The 20,380-nt window shown below is 44.8% G+C and overlaps 12 non-coding genes across 12 annotated transcripts; all 12 read left to right on the top strand.

The window, feature by feature from the left end:
* The first annotated feature begins 1,451 nt into the window (after positions 1-1,451).
* Positions 1,452-1,524, top strand: trnav-uac. The gene has a single exon. It is a non-coding gene; the product is annotated as a tRNA-Val (tRNA).
* A 496-nt stretch (positions 1,525-2,020) lies between these two features.
* trnav-aac lies at positions 2,021-2,093 on the top strand. Its single transcript has one exon. It is a non-coding gene; the product is annotated as a tRNA-Val (tRNA).
* A 1,628-nt stretch (positions 2,094-3,721) lies between these two features.
* On the top strand, positions 3,722-3,794 carry trnav-uac. Its single transcript has one exon. It is a non-coding gene; the product is annotated as a tRNA-Val (tRNA).
* A 489-nt stretch (positions 3,795-4,283) lies between these two features.
* trnav-aac lies at positions 4,284-4,356 on the top strand. The gene has a single exon. It is a non-coding gene; the product is annotated as a tRNA-Val (tRNA).
* A 1,628-nt stretch (positions 4,357-5,984) lies between these two features.
* trnav-uac lies at positions 5,985-6,057 on the top strand. Its single transcript has one exon. It is a non-coding gene; the product is annotated as a tRNA-Val (tRNA).
* A 94-nt stretch (positions 6,058-6,151) lies between these two features.
* Positions 6,152-6,224, top strand: trnar-acg. The gene has a single exon. It is a non-coding gene; the product is annotated as a tRNA-Arg (tRNA).
* Positions 6,225-6,710: 486 nt separating this feature from the next.
* trnav-aac lies at positions 6,711-6,783 on the top strand. The gene has a single exon. It is a non-coding gene; the product is annotated as a tRNA-Val (tRNA).
* A 2,047-nt stretch (positions 6,784-8,830) lies between these two features.
* trnav-uac lies at positions 8,831-8,903 on the top strand. Its single transcript has one exon. It is a non-coding gene; the product is annotated as a tRNA-Val (tRNA).
* A 496-nt stretch (positions 8,904-9,399) lies between these two features.
* On the top strand, positions 9,400-9,472 carry trnav-aac. The gene has a single exon. It is a non-coding gene; the product is annotated as a tRNA-Val (tRNA).
* A 1,622-nt stretch (positions 9,473-11,094) lies between these two features.
* trnav-uac lies at positions 11,095-11,167 on the top strand. The gene has a single exon. It is a non-coding gene; the product is annotated as a tRNA-Val (tRNA).
* Positions 11,168-11,261: 94 nt separating this feature from the next.
* Positions 11,262-11,334, top strand: trnar-acg. Its single transcript has one exon. It is a non-coding gene; the product is annotated as a tRNA-Arg (tRNA).
* A 329-nt stretch (positions 11,335-11,663) lies between these two features.
* On the top strand, positions 11,664-11,736 carry trnav-aac. The gene has a single exon. It is a non-coding gene; the product is annotated as a tRNA-Val (tRNA).
* Positions 11,737-20,380: the final 8,644 nt, after the last annotated feature.

The following is a 20,380-nucleotide window of genomic DNA, read 5'->3' as shown; positions in this document are numbered from 1 at the left end:
AACCTCAATGTGTTGCTGCAGCTTCTAATGGTTCCGCGGAGTGGCCATGTAACTTATTGCAAGAAGCCGTTTCTTTAAAACTGATGTCTCAACTTATGAAAGCATCAGGTATTGAACTTTGCTGAACTGAAGATAAGTTATGTTTTGCTTGAAGTTACAGAGAGAGGGCAGGGCTTTTATGAGTAACCACAGCTGATACGAGAATTGATGATGTCCTGCTGAATTTGCTCTGCATCAAGAACCAGCTGTCCAACCCACTGAACTAAAGAGGACGCTAAAACTCAGAACTGCAAGCCAGCCATGAGTCGAACCCAGAATCACCTGATTCGTAACCAGACGCATTATCCATTGCGCCACTGGCCCACCGAAGTTCCAAGCTTTTGCTATTCCTCGATGATGAAGACCAGTTACGAGACTGAGGTAATATTTAGCAACATATAGACTAAACTGGAAGGACCAGATGTTTCTGCCCAGTTTCGAACCGGCGACCATTCGCGTGTAAAGAAAATGTGATAACCACTACACTACAGAAACAGCTGGCAGCACAGAAGCCAACGGACCTGTGTCACCTTCAAGTCAGCTGCCTTGTTGCAGCTTCGCATAGTTCGGCTGAGAGGCCATGTCGCTTCTTAAGAATTGACAATTATGTGTTTCTTATATTTGACCTCTTTGTGTTTTGGTGTGTAACATGCTGCAGCCTAAATACCGTTCATGTAGAAGAAAGGAAGGGTAATTGCAAATCAACATTGAGCCTGGATTCCCACACTGGCTTTTCCTGTTTCTCCATCAGGAAGACAGTTTTTACTTTCCAAAAGGTGGATCAGTTAACTCTCTGGCATTTCCTCTAAGTCAGTTACAGTATCGTTTGTGTCTGTCCTTTTGAGTACACATTACTACAAGACATCCTTCAATCTGGCCTGTTGCATTTGCTGATCCCAATGCCATCTACTCTGCATTGGAGAGACTAAATACCGACTCGGTTACCGCTGTGCAAAACACCTTCGCTCCATCGACAAGCTGGTGGAAGACTCTCCTGTCGCTTGCTATTTCAACTCCTTTCTGCGACATGGACGGTATTTAGGCTGCAGCATTTTACACACCAAAACACAAAGAGGTCAAATATAAGAAACACATAATTGTCAATTCTTAAACTCAACTCAAGCATTGAATAACGGAACAAATATTGTGTAAAGTCGGTTGCTTTTTTCTGTAGGATTTCAGAATGCTGCATTAATAATAGAAGAGAGCATTTCGCCGTTAGAGATTTGCTGAACAAATTCTTCAGTTCAATATAGGTTCTTCTACTGGCTTGTAAGTTTAGACATCTGTTTTAAAGAAATAGACGTGTTCTTGTCAGAAGTGACATGGCCTCTCAGCCGAACCATGCGAAGCTGCAACAAGGCAGTTGAGTTGAAGGTGACACAGGTCGGTTGGAGTGTGAGCTGCCAGCTGTTTCTGTAGTGTAGTGGTTATCACATTCGCTTTACACGCGAATGGTCCCCGGTTCGAAACCGGGCAGAAACATCTGGTGTTTCCAGTTTAGTCTGTCGCAAAATATTACCTCAATCTCGTAACTGGTCTTCATCATCGAGGAATAACAAAAGCCTATAACTGCTGTGGGCCAGTGGCGCAATGGATAACGCGTCTGACTCCAAATCAGGAGATTCCAAGTTCGACTCATGGCTGGCTCGCAGTTCCTAGTTTTGGCGTCCCCTTTAGTTCAGTGGGTTGGACAGCTGGTTCCCGATGCAGAGCAAAGAGAGCAGGGCATCATCAATTCTCGTTTCAGCTGTGGTTACTTATGAAAGCCCTGCCCTCTCAATTTAACTTCAAGCAAAACATAACTTATCTCCAGTTCAGCAAAGTTCAATATATGATCCTTTGATAAGTTGAGACATCAGTTTTAAAGAAACGGCTTCTTCCAATAAGTTACATGGCCTCTCAGCGGAACCGTTAGAAGCTGCAACAATACATTGAAGTTCAACATTGCACAGGACCACTGATTGTGATACTCCCAGCAGTTTCTGTAGTGTAGTGGTTATCACATTCGCCTAACACGCGAAAGGTCCCCGGGTCGAAACCGGGCAGAAACATGTCGTGCTTCTGATTTTATGTGACCAATGTTTGCACTAAATACGTTTCTTCCTCAATCTTGCACGTTCGAGGAACATGAGATTTGGTCTCGCGTGAGATATTAAAATTCCTGCAACAAAGTCAGAAATACTGAATATTCAAGACGCCGGCGGCAGAAAAGCCACATTTTGCCACAATTCGGATATCAGCAGTTTGTTCATCCACCACAGAATCTATCGGATGCAGATCAAAATATTTAATCACCATTTCAAACATGTCTAAATGAACGATAAAAGCAACTTACTGCGTATGCGTCAATGGTGAACAAAAACAGAAAACACAGGACAGTCTCAGCAGGTCTGACAGCCTCTGTGGAGAGAGATGGCAAGTGTCGTTTCGAGTCTGGGTGACTCTTTGTCGGAGCCGGACAACTGGATCTTTGGTTAGGTTTAGATTGGCGTTGCGTGGGGGGAGAGCGACAGACGGCCAGCGATGGGTGGAGAATAACAAGAATGTGTTGTGCTGAAAGAAAAAGGGAATGTAAATGTTTCTAATCAGTGTTAAGAACGGTGCTGATAGAGGCGATTAGAAGATTAGAATGTGTTAATGGCAGAGGACAATGAGGAACAAGGGGCGGGTTTCCCAAGACGGATGCGATTGGCTAGGGGAATGGGGAGGGGGAGACAATGGGAAAGGAAGACATATCAATGGAAGCAATGAAAATAGGTTGATGGAAATAAACATGTGGTGAAGTGGGAAGAGTGATTTCACGGTGCGAAGTTTTTGACCGTACTGTAAAATCCGCAAGGCTGTACCGTGCCTATTCGGAGGATGGGGTGCTGCTCCTCGGCGTTGTGCTGAGCTACATGGGAACATAGCAGCAGGCCATGATCGGACATGTGGACATGAGAGCAGGACAGTGAGTTCAAATAGCAAGCGACAGGAGAGTCTACCACCACTTTGTCGATGGAGCGAAGGTGTTTTGCAAAGCGGTCACCCAGTCGGCATTTAGTCTCTCCAATGCAGAGTAGATGGCATTGGGATCAGCAAATGCAACAGGCCAGATTGAAGGATGTCTGAAAGTAATGTGTACTCAAAAGGACAGACACAAACGATACTGTAACTGACTTAGAGGAAATGCCAGAGACTTAACTGAACCAACTTTGGGAAAGAAAAAACGGTCTTCCTGATGGAGAAATAGGAAAAGCTAGTGTGGGAATCCAGGCTCAAAGTTGATTTACAATTACCCCTCCTTTCTTCTACATGAACGGTATTTAGGCTGCAGCATTTTACACACCAAAACACAAAGAGGTCAAATATAAGAAACACATAATTGTCAATTCTTAAACTCAACTCAAGCATTGAATAACGGAACAAATATTGTGTAAAGTCGGTTGCTTTTTTCTGTAGGATTTCAGAATGCTGCATTAATAATAGAAGAGAGCATTTCGCCGTTAGAGATTTGCTGAACAAATTCTTCAGTTCAATATAGGTTCTTCTACTGGCTTGTAAGTTTAGACATCTGTTTTAAAGAAATAGACGTGTTCTTGTAAGAAGTGACATGGCCTCTCAGCCGAACCATGCGAAGCTGCAACAAGGCAGTTGAGTTGAAGGTGACACAGGTCGGTTGGAGTGTGAGCTGCCAGCTGTTTCTGTAGTGTAGTGGTTATCACATCCGCTTTACACGCGAATGGTTCCCGGTTCGAAACCGGGCAGAAACATCTGGTGTTTCCAGTTTAGTGTGTCGCAAAATATTACCTCAATCTCGTAACTGGTCTTCATCATCGAGGAATAACAAAAGCCTATTATTGCTGTGGGCCAGTGGCGCAATGGATAACGCGTCTGACTACAAATCAGGCGATTCTAGGTTCGACGCCTGGCTGGCTCGCAGTTTTGGCGTCCCCTTTAGTTCAGTGATTTGGACAGCTGGTTCCCGATGCAGAGCAAAGTGAGCAGGGCATCATCAATTCTCGTTTCAGCTGTGGTTACTTATGAAAGCCCTGCCCTCTCAATTTAACTTCAAGCAAAACATAACTTATCTCCAGTTCAGCAAAGTTCAATATATGATCCTTTGATAAGTTGAGACATCAGTTTTAAAGAAACGGCTTCTTCCAATAAGTTACATGGCCTCTCAGCGGAACCGTTAGAAGCTGCAACAATACATTGAAGTTCAACATTGCACAGGGCCACTGATTGTGATACTCCCAGCGGTTTCTGTAGTGTAGTGGTTATCACATTCGCCTAACACGCGAAAGGTCCCCGGTTCGAAACCGGGCAGAAACATGTCGTGCTTCTGATTTTATGTGACCAATGTTTGCACTAAATACGTTTCTTCCTCAATCTTGCACGTTCGAGGAACATGAGATTTGGTCTCGCGTGAGATATTAAAATTCCTGCAACAAAGTCAGAAATACTGAATATTCAAGACGCCGGCGGCAGAAAAGCCACATTTTGCCACAATTCGGATATCAGCAGTTTGTTCATCCACCACAGAATCTATCGGATGCAGATCAAAATATTTAATCACCATTTCAAACATGTCTAAATGTACGATAAAAGCAACTTACTGCGTATGCGTCAATGGGGAACAAAAACAGAAAACACAGGACAGTCTCAGCAGGTCTGACAGCCTCTGTGGAGAGAGATGGCAAGTGTCGTTTCGAGTCTGGGTGACTCTTTGTCGAAGCCGGACAACTGGATCTTTGGTTAGGTTTAGATTGGCGGTGCGTGGGGGGAGAGCGACAGACGGCCAGCGATGGGTGGAGCATAACAAGAATGTGTTGGGCTGAAAGAAAAAGGGAATGTAAATGTTTCTAATCAGTGTTAAGAATGGTGCTGATAGAGGCGATTAGAAGATTAGAATGTGTTAATGGCAGAGGACAATGAGGAACAAGGGGCGGATTTCCCAAGACGGATGCGATTGGCTAGGGGAATGGGGAGGGGGAGACAATGGGAGAGGAAGACATATCAATGGAAGCAATGAAAATAGGTTGATGGAAATAAACATGTGGTGAAGTGGGAAGAGTGATTTCACGGTGCGAAGTTGTTGACCGTACTGTAAAATCCGCAAGGCTGTACCGTGCCTATTCGGAGGATGGGGTGCTGCTCCTCGGCGTTGTGCTGAGCTGCATGGGAACATTGCAGCAGGCCAAGATCGGACATGTGGACATGAGAGCAGGACAGTGAGTTCAAATAGCAAGCGACAGGAGAGTCTACCACCACTTTGTCGATGGAGCGAAGGTGTTTTGCAAAGCGGTCACCCAGTCGGCATTTAGTCTCTCCAATGCAGAGTAGATGGCATTGGGATCAGCAAATGCAGCGGGCCAGATTGAAGGATGTCTGAAAGTAATGTGTACTCAAAAGGACAGACACAAACGATACTGTAACTGACTTAGAGGAAATGCCAGAGACTTAACTGAACCAGCTTTGTGAAAGAAAAAACGGTCTTCCTGATGGAGAAATAGGAAAAGCTAGTGTGGGAATCCAGGCTCAAAGTTGATTTACAATTACCCCTCCTTTCTTCTACATGAACGGTATTTAGGCTGCAGCATTTTACACACCAGAACACAAAGAGGTCAAATATAAGAAACACATAATTGTCAATTCTTAAACTCAACTCAAGCATTGAATAACGGAACAAATATTGTGTAAAGTCGGTTGCTTTTTTCTGTAGGATTTCAGAATGCTGCATTAATAATAGAAGAGAGCATTTCGCCGTTAGAGATTTTCTGAACAAATTCTTCAGTTCAATATAGGTTCTTCTACTGGCTTGTAAGTTTAGACATCTGTTTTAAAGAAATAGACGTGTTCTTGTAAGAAGTGACATGGCCTCTCAGCCGAACCATGCGAAGCTGCAACAAGGCAGTTGAGTTGAAGGTGACACAGGTCCGTTGGAGTCTGCGCTGCCAGCTGTTTCTGTAGTGTAGTGGTTATCACATTCGCTTTACACGCGAATGGTCCCCGGTTCGAAACCGGGCAGAAACATCTGGTGTTTCCAGTTTAGTCTGTCGCAAAATATTACCTCAATCTCGTAACTGGTCTTCATCATCGAGGAATAACAAAAGCCTGTAACTGCTGTGGGCCAGTGGCGCAATGGATACCGCGTCTGACTACGAATCAGGAGATTCCAGGTTCGACTCCTGGCTGGCTCGCAGTTCCTAGTTTTGGAGTCCCCTTTAGTTCAGTGATTTGGACAGCTGGTTCCCGATGCAGAGCAAAGTGAGCAGGGCATCATCAATTCTCGTTTCAGCTGTGGTTACTTATGAAAGCCCTGCTCTCTCAATTTAACCATGATGTGGAGATGCCGGCGTTGGACTGGGGTGAGCACAGTAAGAAGTCTTACAACACCAGGTTAAAGTCCAACAGGTTTGTTTCAAACACGAGCTTTCGGAGCACGGCTCCTTCTTCAGGTGAAATGTATACTGCTATACTGCTCTCAATTTAACTTCAAGCAAAACATAACTTATCTCCAGTTCAGCAAAGTTCAATATATGATCCTTTGATAAGTTGAGACATCAGTTTTAAAGAAACGGCTTCTTCCAATAAGTTACATGGCCTCTCAGCGGAACCATCAGAAGCTGCAACAATACATTGAAGTTCAACATTGCACAGGGCCACTGATTGTGATACTCTCAGCGGTTTCTGTAGTGTAGTGGTTATCACATTCGCCTAACACGCGAAAGGTCCCCGGGTCGAAACCGGGCAGAAACATGGCGTGCTTCTGTTTTTATGTGACCAATGTTTGCACTAAATACGTTTCTTCCTCAATCTTGCACGTTCGAGGAACATGAGATTTGGTCTCGCGTGAGATATTAAAATTCCTGCAACAAAGTCAGAAATACTGAATATTCAAGACGCCGGCGGCAGAAAAGCCACATTTTGCCACAATTCGGATATCAGCAGTTTGTTCATCCACCACAGAATCTATCGGATGCAGATCAAAATATTTAATCACCATTTCAAACATGTCTAAATGTACGATAAAAGCAACTTACTGCGTATGCGTCAATGGGGAACAAAAACAGAAAACACAGGACAGTCTCAGCAGGTCTGACAGCCTCTGTGGAGAGAGATGGCAAGTGTCGTTTCGAGTCTGGGTGACTCTTTGTCGAAGCCGGACAACTGGATCTTTGGTTAGGTTCAGATTGGCGGTGCGTGGGGGGAGAGCGACAGACGGCCAGCGATGGGTGGAGAATAACAAGAATGTGTTGGGCTGAAAGAAAAAGGGAATGTAAATGTTTCTAATCAGTGTTAAGAATGGTGCTGATAGAGGCGATTAGAAGATTAGAATGTGTTAATGGCAGAGGACAATGAGGAACAAGGGGCGGATTTCCCAAGAGGGATGCGATTGTCTAGGGGAATGGGGAGGGGAAGACAATGGGAGAGGAAAACATATCAATGGAAGCAATGAAAATAGGTTGATGGAAATAAACATGTGGTGAAGTGGGAAGAGTGATTTCACGGTGCGAAGTTGTTGACCGTACTGTAAAATCCGCAAGGATTTCACCTGTTGCACTTGTAAACCAACCTTCTGTGACTCATGCACTAGCACACCCAAGTCTCTCTGAACAGCGGCATGCTTTAATATTTTATCGTTTAAATAATAATCCCGTTTGCTGTTATTCCTACCAAAATGGATAACCTCACATTCGTCAACATTGTATCCATCTGCCAGACCCGAGCCCATTCACGTAACCTATCCAAATCCCTCTGCAGACTTCCAGTATCCTCTGCACTTTTCGCTTTACCACTCATCTTAGTGTCATCTGCAAACTTGGACACATTGCCCTTGGTCCCCAACTCCAAATCATCAATGTAAATTGTGAACAATTGTGGGCCCAACACGGATCCCTGAGGGACACCACTAGCTACTAATTGCCAACCAGAGAAACACCCATTTATCCCAACTCTTTGCTTTCTATTAATTAACCAATCCTCTATCCATGCTACTACTTTACCCTTAATGCCATGCATCTTTATCTTATGCAGCAACCTTTTGTGTGGCACCTTGTCAAAGGCTTTCTGGAAATCCAGATATACCACATCCATCGGCTCCCCGTTATCCACTGCACTGGTAGTGTCCTCAAAAAATTCCACTAAATTAGTTAGGCATGACCTGCCTTTAACGAACCCATGCTGCGTCTGCCCAATGGGACAATTTCTATCCAGATGCCTCGCAATTTCTTCCTTGATGATAGATTCCAGCATCTTCCCTATTACCGAAGTTAAACTCACTGGCCTATAATTTCCTGCTTTCTGCCTACCTCCTTTTTTAAACAGTGGCGTCACGTTTGCTAATTTCCAATCCACCGGGACCACCCCAGAGTCTAGCGAATTTCGGTAAATTATCACTAGTGCATCTGCAATTTCCCTAGCCATCTCTTTTAGCACTCTGGGATGCATTCCATCAGGGCCAGGAGACTTGTCTACCTTTAGCCCCATTAGCTTGCCCATCACTCCCTCCTTAGTGATAACAATCCTCTCAAGGTCCTCACCTGTCATAGCCTCATTTCTATCAGTCGCTGGCATGTTATTTGTGTCTTCCACTGTGAAGACCGACCCAAAAAACCTGTTCAGTTCCTCAGCCATTTCCTCAATATAGGTTCTTCTACTGGCTTGTAAGTTTAGACATCTGTTTTAAAGAAATAGACGTGTTCTTGTCAGAAGTGACATGGCCTCTCAGCCGAACCATGCGAAGCTGCAACAAGGCAGTTGAGTTGAAGGTGACACAGGTCCGTTGGAGTCTGCGCTGCCAGCTGTTTCTGTAGTGTAGTGGTTATCACATTCGCTTTACACGCGAATGGTCCCCGGTTCGAAACCGGGCAGAAACATCTGGTGTTTCCAGTTTAGTCTGTGGCAAAATATTACCTCAATCTCGTAACTGGTCTTCATCATCGAGGAATAACAAAAGCATATAACTGCTGTGGGCCAGTGGCGCAATGGATTACGCGTTTAACTACGAATCAGGAGATTCCAGGTTCGACTCCTGGCTGGCTCGCAGTTTCTAGTTTTGGCGTCCCCTTTCGTTCGGTGGGTTGGACAGCTGGTTCCCGATGCAGAGCAAAGTGAGCAGGGCATCATCAATTCTCGTTTCAGCTGTGGTTACTTATGAAAGCCCTGCCCTCTCAATTTAACTTCAAGCAAAACATAACTTATCTCCAGTTCAGCAAAGTTCAATATATGATCCTTTGATGAGTTGAGACATCAGTTTTAAAGAAACGGCTTCTTCCAATAAGTTACATGGCCTCTCAGCGGAACCATCAGAAGCTGCAACAATATATTGAAGTTCAACATTGCACAGGGCCACTGATTGTGATGCTCCCAGCGGTTTCTGTAGTGTAGTGGTTATCACATTCGCCTAACACGCGAAAGGTCCCTGGTTCGAAACCGGGCAGAAACATGGCGTGCTTCTGATTTTGTGTGACGAATGTTTGCACTAAATACATTTCTTCCTGAATCTCGCACGTTCGAGGAACATAAGATTTGGTCTCGCATGAGATATTAAAATTCCTGCAACAAAGTCAGAAATACTGAATTTTCAAGACGCCGGGGGAAGAAAAGCCTTTACTATTTTGCCACAATTCGGATATCAGCAGTTTGTTCATCCACCACAGAATCTATCGGATGCAGATGAACATATTTAATCACCATTTCAAACATGTCTAAATGTACGATAAAAGCAACTTACTGCGTATGCGTCAATGGGGAACAAAAACAGAACACAGGACAGTCTCAGCAGGTCTGACAGCCTCTGTGGAGAGAGATGGCAAGTGTCGTTTCGAGTCTGGGTGACTCTTTGTCGAAGCCGGACAACTGGATCTTTGGTTAGGTTTAGATTGGCGGTGCGTGGGGGGAGGGCGACAGACGGCCAGCGATGGGTGGAGAATAACAAGAATGTGTTGTGCTGAAAGAAAAAGGGAATGTAAATGTTTCTAATCAGTGTTAACAACGGTGCTGATAGAGGCGATTAGAATGTGTTAATGGCAGAGGACAATGAGGAACAAGGGGCGGATTTCCCAAGACGGATGCGATTGGTTTGGGGAATGGGGAGGGGGAGACAATGGGAGAGGAAGACATATCAATGGAAGCAATGAAAATAGGTTGATGGAAATAAACATGTGGTGAAGTGGGAAGAGTGATTTCACGGTGCAAAGTTGTTGACCGTACTGTAAAATCAGCAAAGCTGTCCCGTGCCTATTCGGAGGATGGAGTGCTGCTCCTCGGCGTTGTGCTGAGCTACATGGGAACATAGCAGCAGGCCATGATCGGACATGTGGACATGAGAGCAGGACAGTGAGTTCAAATAGCAAGCGACAGGAGAGTCTACCACCACTTTGTCGATGGAGCGAAGGTGTTTTGCAAAGCGGTCACCCAGTCGGCATTTAGTCTCTCCAATGCAGAGTAGATGGCATTGGGATCAGCAAATGCAGCGGGCCAGATTGAAGGATGTCTGAAAGTAATGTGTACTCAAAAGGACAGACACAAACGATACTGTAACTGACTTAGAGGAAATGCCAGAGACTTAACTGAACCAGCTTTGGGAAAGAAAAAACGGTCTTCCTGATGGAGAAACGGGAAAAGCCAGTGTGGGAATCCAGGCTCAAAGGTGACTTGCAATTACCCCTCCTTTCTTCTCCGTGAACGGTATTTAGACTGCAGCATTTTACACACCAAAACACAAAGAGGTCAAATATAAGAAACACATAATTGTCAATTCTTAAACTCAACTCAAGCATTGAATAACGGAACAAATATTGTGTAAAGTCGGTTGCTTTTTTCTGTAGGATTTCAGAATGCTGCATTAATAATAGAAGAGAGCATTTCGCCTTTAGAGATTTTCTGAACAAATTCTTCAGTTCAATATAGGTTCTTCTACTGGCTTGTAAGTTTAGACATCTGTTTTAAAGAAATAGACGTGTTCTTGTAAGAAGTGACATGGCCTCTCAGCCGAACCATGCGAAGCTGCAACAAGGCAGTTGAGTTGAAGGTGACAAAGGTCCGTTGGAATCTGCGCTGCCAGCTGTTTCTGTAGTGTAGTGGTTATCACATTCGCTTTACACGCGAATGGTCCCCGGTTCAAAACCTGGCAGAAACATCTGGTGTTTCCAGTTTAGTCTGTCGCAAAATGTGACCTCAATCTCGTAACTGGTCTTCATCATCGACGAATAGCAAAAGCTTATAACTGCTGTGGGCCAGTGGCGCAATGGATAACGCGTCTTACTACGAATCAGGAGATTCCAGGTTCGACTCCTGGCTGGCTCGCAGTTCCTAGTTTTGGCGTCCCCTTTAGTTCAGTGGGTTGGACAGCTGGTTCCCGATGCAGAGCAAAGTGAGCAGGGCATCATCAATTCTCGTTTCTGCTGTGGTTACTTATGAAAGCCCTGCCCTCTCAATTTAACTTCAAGCAAAACATAACTTATCTCCAGTTCAGCAAAGTTCCAGATATGATCCTTTGATGAGTTGAGACATCAGTTTTAAAGAAACGGCTTCTTCCAATAAGTTACATGGCCTCTCAGCGTAACCGTTAGAAGCTGCAACAATACATTGAAGTTCAACATTGCACACGGCCACTGACTGCGGTGCTTCCAGCGGTTTCTGTAGTGTAGTGGTTATCACATTCGCCTAACATGCGAAAAGTCCCCGGTTCGAAACCGGGCAGAAACATGGCGTGCTTCTGAATTTGTGTGACGAATGTTTGAACTAAATACATTTCTTCCTGAATCTCGCACGTTCGAGGAACATGAGATTTGGTCTCGCATGAGATATTAAAATTCCTGCAACAAAGTCAGAAATACTGAATTTTCAAGACGCCGGGGGAAGAAAATTGTTTTGCCACAATTCGGATATCAGCAGTTTGTTCATCCACCACAGAATCTATCGGATGCAGATGAACATATTTAATCACCATTTCAAACATGTCTAAATGTACGATAAAAGCAACTTACTGCGTATGCGTCAATGGGGAACAAAAACAGAAAACACAGGACAGTCTCAGCAGGTCTGACAGCCTCTGTGGATGAGATGGCAAGTGTCGTTTCGAGTCTGGGTGACTCTTTGTCGAAGCCGGACAACTGGATCTTTGGTTAGGTTTAGATTGGCGGTGCGTGGGGGGAGAGCGACAGACGGCCAGCGATGGGTGGAGAATAACAAGAATGTGTTGTGCTGAAAGAAAAAGGGAATATAAATGTTTCTAATCAGTGTTAAGAACGGTGCTGATAGAGGCGATTAGAATGTGTTAATGGCAGAGGACAATGAGGAACAAGGGGCGGATTTCCCAAGACGGATGCGATTGGCTTGGGGAATGGGGAGGGGAGATAATGGGAGAGGAAGACATATCAATGGAAGCAATGAAAATAGGTTGATGGAAATAAACATGTGGTGAAGTGGGAAGAGTGATTTCACGGTGCGAAGTTGTTGACCGTACTGTAAAATCCGCAAGGCTGTACCGTGCCTATTCGGAGGATGGGGTGCTGCTCCTCGGCATTGTGCTGAGCTACATGGGAACATAGCAGCAGGCCATGATCGGACATGTGGACATGAGAGTAGGACAGTGAGTTCAAATAGCAAGCGACAGGAGAGTCTACCACCAGTTCGTCGATGGAGCGAAGGTGTTTTGCAAAGCGGTCACCCAGTCGGCATTTAGTCCCTCCAATGCAGAGTAGATGGCATTGGGATCAGCAAATGCAGCGGGCCAGATTGAAGGATGTCTGAAAGTAATGTGTACTCAAAAGGACAGACACAAACGATACTGTAACTGACTTAGAGGAAATGCCAGTGACTTAACTGAACCAGCTTTGGGAAAGAAAAAACGGTCTTCCTGATGGAGAAACAGGAAAAGCCAGTGTGGGAATCCAGGCTCAAAGTTGATTTACAATTACCCCTCCTTTCTTCTACATGAACGGTATTTAGGCTGCAGCATTTTACACACCAAAACACAAAGTGGTTGTCACATTCGCCTAACACGCGAAAAGTCCCCGGTTCGAAACCGTGCAGAAACATCGTGTTCTTCTCATTTTGTGTGACGAATGTTTGCACAAAATACCTTTCTTCCTCAATCTCGCACGTTCGAGGAACATCAGATTTGGTCTCGCATGAGACATTAAAATTCCTGCAACAAAGTCAGAAATGCGGAATATTCAAGACGCCAGGGGAAGAAAGTCGATCTAACATCTGGATTGGATTGGATTGGATTTGTTTATTGTGACATGTACCGAGGTACAGTGTAAAGTATTTTTCTGCAAGCAGCTCAACAGATCATTCAGTACATGGGAAGAAAAGGGAATTAAACAGAATTCAAGAAAATACATGAGAATACATAATAGGGCAACACAAGGTACACAATGTAACTACATAAGCACCGGCATCGGATGAAGCATACAGGGTGTAGTGTTAATGAGGTCAGTCAATAAGAGGGTCATTTAGGAGTCTGGTGACAGTGGGGAAGAAGCTGTTTTTGAGTCTGTTCGTGCGTGTTCTCAGACTTCTGAATCTCCTGCCTGATGGATGAAGTTGAAAAAGTGAGTAAGCCGGGTGGGAGGGATCCTTGATTATGCTGCCCGCTTTCCCCCGGCAGCGGGAAGTGTAGATGGAGTCCATGGATTGGAGGTAGGTTTGTGTGATGGACTGGGCGGTATTCACGACTCTCTGAAGTTCCTTGCGGTCCTGGGCCGAGCAGTTGCCATACCAGGCTGTGATGCAGCCCGATAGGATGCTCTCTATAGTCCATCTGTAAAAGTTGGTAAGGGTTAATGTGGACATGCCGAATTTCTTTAGTTTCCTGAGGAAGTATAGGCGCTGTTGTGCTTTCTTGGTGATAGCGTCGACGTGAGTGGACCAGGATAGATTTTTGGTGATGTGCACCCCTAGGAATTTGAAACTGCTCACCATCTCCACCTCGGCTCCGTTGATGCTGACTGGGGTTTGTACAGTACTTTGCTTCCTGAAGTCGATGACCAGCTCTTTAGTTTTGCTGGTATTGAGGGAGAGATTGTTGGCGTCACACCACTCCACTAGGTTCTCTATCTCCCTCATGTATTCGGATTCGTCGTTATTCGAGATCCGGCCCACTATGGTCGTATCGTCATCAAACTTGGAGATGGAGTTGGAACCAAGTTTTGCCACGCAGTCGTGTGTGTACAGGGAGTAGAGTAGGGGGCTAAGCACGCAGCCTTGCGGGGCACTGGTATTGAGGACTATTGTGGAGGAGGTGTTGGTGTTCATTCTTACTGACTGTGGTCTGTTGGTGAGAAAGTCAGGGATCAGAGTGGAGAGCCAAGTCCTAGGTTTTGGAGCTTTGATATGAGCTTGGCTGGGATTATGGTGTTGAAGGCGGAGCTGTAGTCAATAAATAGGAGTCTGATGTAGGAGTCTAAACTGAATTATTTTGTGCCCAATAATTGTGCAAACTTTTCTCACACGAAATGCTCAATATTTCTGGCCGGTTTCGAACCGGGAATCTTCACTCGCACACACAGAGGGGAAGATGTCATTTTAACCTGCACTTTCGCGTGTGAGGCGAATGTGATAACCGCTACACTACAGAAACCGCTGACAATCAATGGACGTGCGGAATGTACAACCTCACTGTGTTGCTGCAGAGTCTGATGGTCTGTTTGAGAGGCCAGGTCCCTTGTTGCAGACGACAGCTGTTTCTTAAATTAACAGATGTTCAACATATAAAGCCGTGAGATGTAGAAATTATATCGAAATTAACATAAGTTATATTTTGCTTAATGTCGGTCTTAAATTTGTGCTCTTTGGTCTCGTTTAGGGATTTTCAATCAATGCCTATGGGAGTGGTCGTGGGTTTAAATCCAGGACAGGCTCTTTACTCAAGGTCAGGGATTATGAATTGTTTGCGATGCTGACAGCGGGGTTGATTTACATTGGCCCACTCTGAAAAAGATTTCTCAGGACTCGGGATGTTTAAGTCGTTTCTCTCCCCACAGATGATGCTCGAGAAAGACAGTGTCTGAGCCGGAGTGCGTTTGGATAAAATTGATGCTCCAGATCTGTGTTAACCACAGGGGCGTGACCCATCTAATCCACAGAGCCAAAGTGGAGAATTGAATTGACTGAAATAAGTACAATACATCGTCGGTATAAGTGCAGGTTAAAATGACATCTTCCCCTCTGTGTGTGCGAGTGAGGATTCCCGCTGAGTAACAGAATCTCCATTGCTTAGAGCTGGAACACACGGGTATTGAAAGCGGAAATCATTGCTTTAAAATTCAACTGAACTGACAGTAAAAACTCGCAGACTGTGTTCTATAAAATGAAATGGAATTTATACCCCTGAAAAGAACATCTGACTCAGTACCTAGATGCTCACACTTTCTACCAATATCCTCTAACCAGCTTCATCCAACTCGAGCATATCCTTCCAACCCCTCCTGCCTCCTTGGCCCCTTGAATGCATCAATTCGCCTCTGTCACTACCTGTAATGGACATTTCCATATTCTAACCTCTACTAGGTGAAGACATTTCTCGTGAATTCCCGGATCTGCAATTGATCCGAGAGGCAGCTTGATTTCTATTTGAGTGTCTCAGAGTTCCGGGGAGTATATTTTGTCTGATACTTCTACTCCCTCCTTCCTGGAACACATTGTTTGGTGAAGTTGTTGACATGGCAGACTGGGAGAAAATGAATGTTCCACATTCTGCACTTTCCTTTGTTTTAATAAATTTAAAGTACACAATTCATTTTGATTTCAATCCAGGGGAAAATTAACGTGGCCAATCCACCTACCCTGTACATCTTTGTACTCGTGGGGGTGAGATCCACACAGACACGGGGAGAACGCTGAAACTGAACATGGACAGTGACCCGAGACCGAGGATCAAACGCGGCTCCTCAGCACCGTGAGGTAGCAGTGCTAACCACTGCGCCACCGTGACGCTCCCATTCTGCGCTTTCCTGACACGGGGTAGAAGGAGAGAGAGGTTCCGAGATACAGAGGAAAGAGATTGGCACACAGACATACTTAACGATTGAAAGAGCCAGACAAACATCGAGAAGAACAAAGGACGCAGAAAAAGACAGACAGTGCGATATAGAGAAAGAGTTAGTCACTGAGCTGACACTAATACTGAGTGTTAGCCAATTGCTGACAGGGAGCACATGTGTTCACTTGCGTGATCAGCAGCACTGAGTAGCCAGCCAATCCTACCATTGGGCCACGCCCCTTAGTTACCCAATAAATGAAATCTGCCTTTGAATTTCCTTTTTCATGTCAGACTATAAGAGTTAACATGTTTTAACAATTCTGTGACTTCTGTGAAATTCTAAAGCAGCAACCATGTTGTCTCGATGTTCTTTTCTAATACTGTTGGTCTTGCTGCCCGGTGAGTCTATGTTCAAATGGTCATTGTCTGTTCCCAGCGTTCGCTCCCAGATATTTAATAGATTCTGTAATTTGTTGCAGGAACAAATGGCAAAGATGAAGTGTTCCAGGATCCCGCTGAATTAACAGTTCTGGAAGGACGGGCAATAACACTGGGCTGCAGCTACTCGACAACTGGTGCTCCAACTCTGTTCTGGTACATCCATTCTCCCGGAGAAGCTCCGAAATATTTATTCAAGATATATAGCTCAGGAGCTACGTCTCAAGATTTGCCAACCAGGTTCTCGGCTATTTTAAACAAAGAAAACAAAACGGTTCCTTTAAATATCGCCGCGGCGCTTCTCTCCGACACCGCCGTGTATTTCTGTGCCTTGCAGCCCACACTGATGCAGAGAAATAGCGGAGCCTGTACAAAAACCCCAGCGTGAGAGTTCCAGTTATTGTCAGCAGAGGGCGCGCTCGCACTGAAAACATAAACAATAACTGAGCCTGTGAGGGTCATGATTAAGATATGAGAACAAAACACAACACCCAACAATAACGTAAGCAGCAGCTGAGGAATGTTATTAGTTCGATTTTTAACTTGCAGCTATACTGTAAATTAATTTCAAAAATTAATTTGTGGTGCGTTCACACACTTTCTGCCTTTTTCTGATCTTGTCCTGTCTTTCGGAATCAATGTGAAATCCTTTCCCCATTCACGCTCTCAGTTTCTGGGTCTCTTCGACCACAGCCGGCACATAGTGTCTATTTGGCTCGAGTAATTTGCTGGTAACAAGCCAAAAGCTCAGAATTACCTCAATGTTTATTTACAAATGTTTATTTGAATGTTTCCTAACACAATTCACAGCCTAATTCTTCCGCCTGACAATAACCAGATGACCGGGGCCATTCCTACCCCGTGCCTAACAGTGAAACCTGTATTCTTATAAGGATACTGACTAGATCTCTATTCGGGTTGTTTAGATTCACTGACAGCCAGTTCCCCAAGTCCAGATGCTAAAGCACCATTGGGCTGCGGTGGAACACCGGTCAGCTCTGCAAAAAGCTACAGTTTGTAACACAGTCGCTGGAAACGTCCCTTAGTCGCCAGATAAGTGAAATCTGTTTCTGATCTGCGTTTAATAACAAGGATTCTTTTTCCGCTGAAGTCTACATTAGACACCGTGTACTCTCCAGGGCCGTTTCTGATAATGGCCGTGCTGCTTGGTAAGACTATGTTCAAAGGGACATTGTTTATTCCATGTGTTAGAATCCACCCCAGACTCTGACACAGCCTGTGTTCCTTTGCCGCAACAAGTAACACAGACTCACTACTCCTGGGTCGCCTCTGTTGGAACATCAATATTCAGGGTAAGCTCCGAAATTGCTGTGGTGATATAACTCGGATCATGGAGATAAGTCTCAGGGTTTCCTAGACCGGCTTTCTGTTCAGGTGGACAATGATAAAGACATCAATGCAAATGTGTCTTACATAAACCTGTCAGTTTTGTTCACTGCGAGCACGGAAATAGACTTTCGCAGTTAGAGGCGTCAAAAACACTCAGCCGAGAAGAAAGGAGGTCTTTGTACGACTTCTTGTCTTGTATCAGACACTGTGCCTCTCTGAACAGTAATAAACCGCTCCGTCTCCACATTCAGGGCGCCTATGTTCAGGTAACCAGACTTTGTAGACTAATCATCAGTCGCCAGATATCGTCCTGAGATTTTATCTTTCTTCAGTACTGCTACTTTGTAAATTATGCAAATTGGAGGATGTGCCTGTTTCTGCCGATACCACTGCATGGTGTTTATACCCTGATCTGTATACTCGCAAATTAACTGCGCCGAACGCTCTTCTAACACAGTTAATGTCACTGGAGACTGAGTCAATGCACATAATCCCCCTGTGAAAGTCGATGAACAAAAGAGCCCGAGATTAAATAGAGTCAAGCGAAACGTGTGTCTATCGAGACGTAAGTGTGTAAACTCTCATTTGCCAAGCTACACATAACATGTATATATCTTATCGTTAACGATATTAATGTTGAGTGCAAACTATTTGCGATCAATATGCTAAACTGTCACGATGAACCTAATCGTATACTGACCGTCCCAGAGCGTCGCCAGTATTATTAGAAACATGTCTCATTAAATTTCTCAGTGAATGGGAATGAAATGAGTCAGAGAATGAGAAAGAGCGAGGGATCCCGGGCTCTGTTCAACTCATTGTTCCAGCCACACACCGCAGGGGGCCAGGCCTATTGTGACATCACTCAGGATACCATCATGATTCGACTTTAACCAGGTTGTTGTCAGACTTCTTACTGCTCGCCCAGTCCGACGCCAGCATCTCACGTCACTATTGGCTTTGGCATTGATCTCACGTGACTTTCTAATTAGCATACTGCTGCCTGCCTCCCTCTGCTGACGGATTCTCTTCAATCCAATGTATAACTACTGAGTGGGTTTATTGAAATACACATCAAAACACAAATGTCAAATATTGTCGAGAAACCTAAATAGAAGGTCACTAAACGCAATCTTCATTTTTCTGCACAAAGAATCAGCTGTCCCACCCACTGATTAAAGCGCACACCAAAACTCTGAATTCCGAGCCAGCCAGAAGTGGAACCTGGAATTCGTAGTCAGACGCGTTATCCTTTGCGACACTGGGCCACAGCGGTGCACGTCATTGGCTATTCCTCGTTGATGGAGACCAGTTATGAGATTGAGGTAATATTCAGAAAAATACAAAATTGGAAGCACGAGATGTTTCTGCCTGGTTTTGAAAAGGGGACATTTCGCGTGTGAGGCGAATGTGATAACCACTACACTACAGAAACCGCTGACCAGTAATGGACGTGAACAATGTACAACGTCACTGTGTTGCTGCATATTGTAATAGTGAGGCTGAGAGGCCACCTCACTTATTCCAAGACGACAGCTGTTTCTTTAAAAAACAGATGTTTCAACATAATACCATGAGTTGCAGAAATTATATCGAATTTAACATGAGTTATATTTTACTGAACCTCCGTCGGAAACTTGTGCTCTTTGGTCCCGAGGTGTGGTTCTCGTTTAGGGATTTTCAATCAATGCCCAAGGGAGCGGTCTTGGGTTAAATCCGGGGCAAGCCCTTTACTCCAGGTCAGACATTATGAATTGTTTGCGATGCTGACGACGGGGTTGATTTACATTGGCCCACTCTGAAAAAGATTTCTCAGCACTCGCGATGTTTACGTCGTTTCTCTCCCCACAGATGATGCTCGAGAGAGAGAGACAGTGTCTGAGCTGGAATGCGCTTGGATAAAATTGATGCTTCAGATCTGTGACGGCAGGGACGTGACCCATCTAATCCACAGAGCCAAAGTGGAGAATTGAACTGACTGGGGAGCTGGATCTTAACGCTGACCTCCCGGACCTCGGTGTCGTGAAATGTTCCAAAGAAGCTCAACAGATACTCGAGGAACAGCAGCGCATCTTTCAAACATGTCTAAATGTACGATAAAAGCAACTTACTGCGGATGCGTCAATGGGATAGAAAAACAGAAAACACAGGACAGTCTCAGCAGATCTGACAGGCTCCGTGGAGAGAGATGGCAAGTGTCGTTTCGAGTCTGGGTAACTCTTTGTCGAAGCTGGACAACTGGATCTTTGGTTAGGTTTAGATTGGCGGTGGGGGTGGAGGGGAGCGTGAAGCATTGGGCCTCGACAGACGGCCAGCGATGGGTGGAGAATAACAAAAATGTGTTGGGTCGAAAGAAAAAGGGAATGTAAATGCTTCTAATCAAAGTTAAGAACTGTGCTGACAGAGGCGATTAGAAGATTAGAATGTGTTAATGGCAGAGGACAGTGAGGAACAAGGGGCGGATTTCCCAAGAGGGATGGGATTGGCTTGGGGAATGGGGAGGGGGAGACAATGGGAGAGGAAGACATATTAATGGAAGCAATGAAAATACGTTGATGGAAATAAACATGTGGT

The sequence above is a fragment of the Scyliorhinus canicula genome, unplaced genomic scaffold, assembly GCF_902713615.1.
Source record: "Scyliorhinus canicula unplaced genomic scaffold, sScyCan1.1, whole genome shotgun sequence".
Taxonomy (NCBI): Eukaryota; Metazoa; Chordata; class Chondrichthyes; order Carcharhiniformes; family Scyliorhinidae; genus Scyliorhinus; species Scyliorhinus canicula.
The sequence above is the reverse complement of the archived record's forward strand: the minus strand, read 5'-3'. Positions and strand labels throughout refer to the sequence as shown.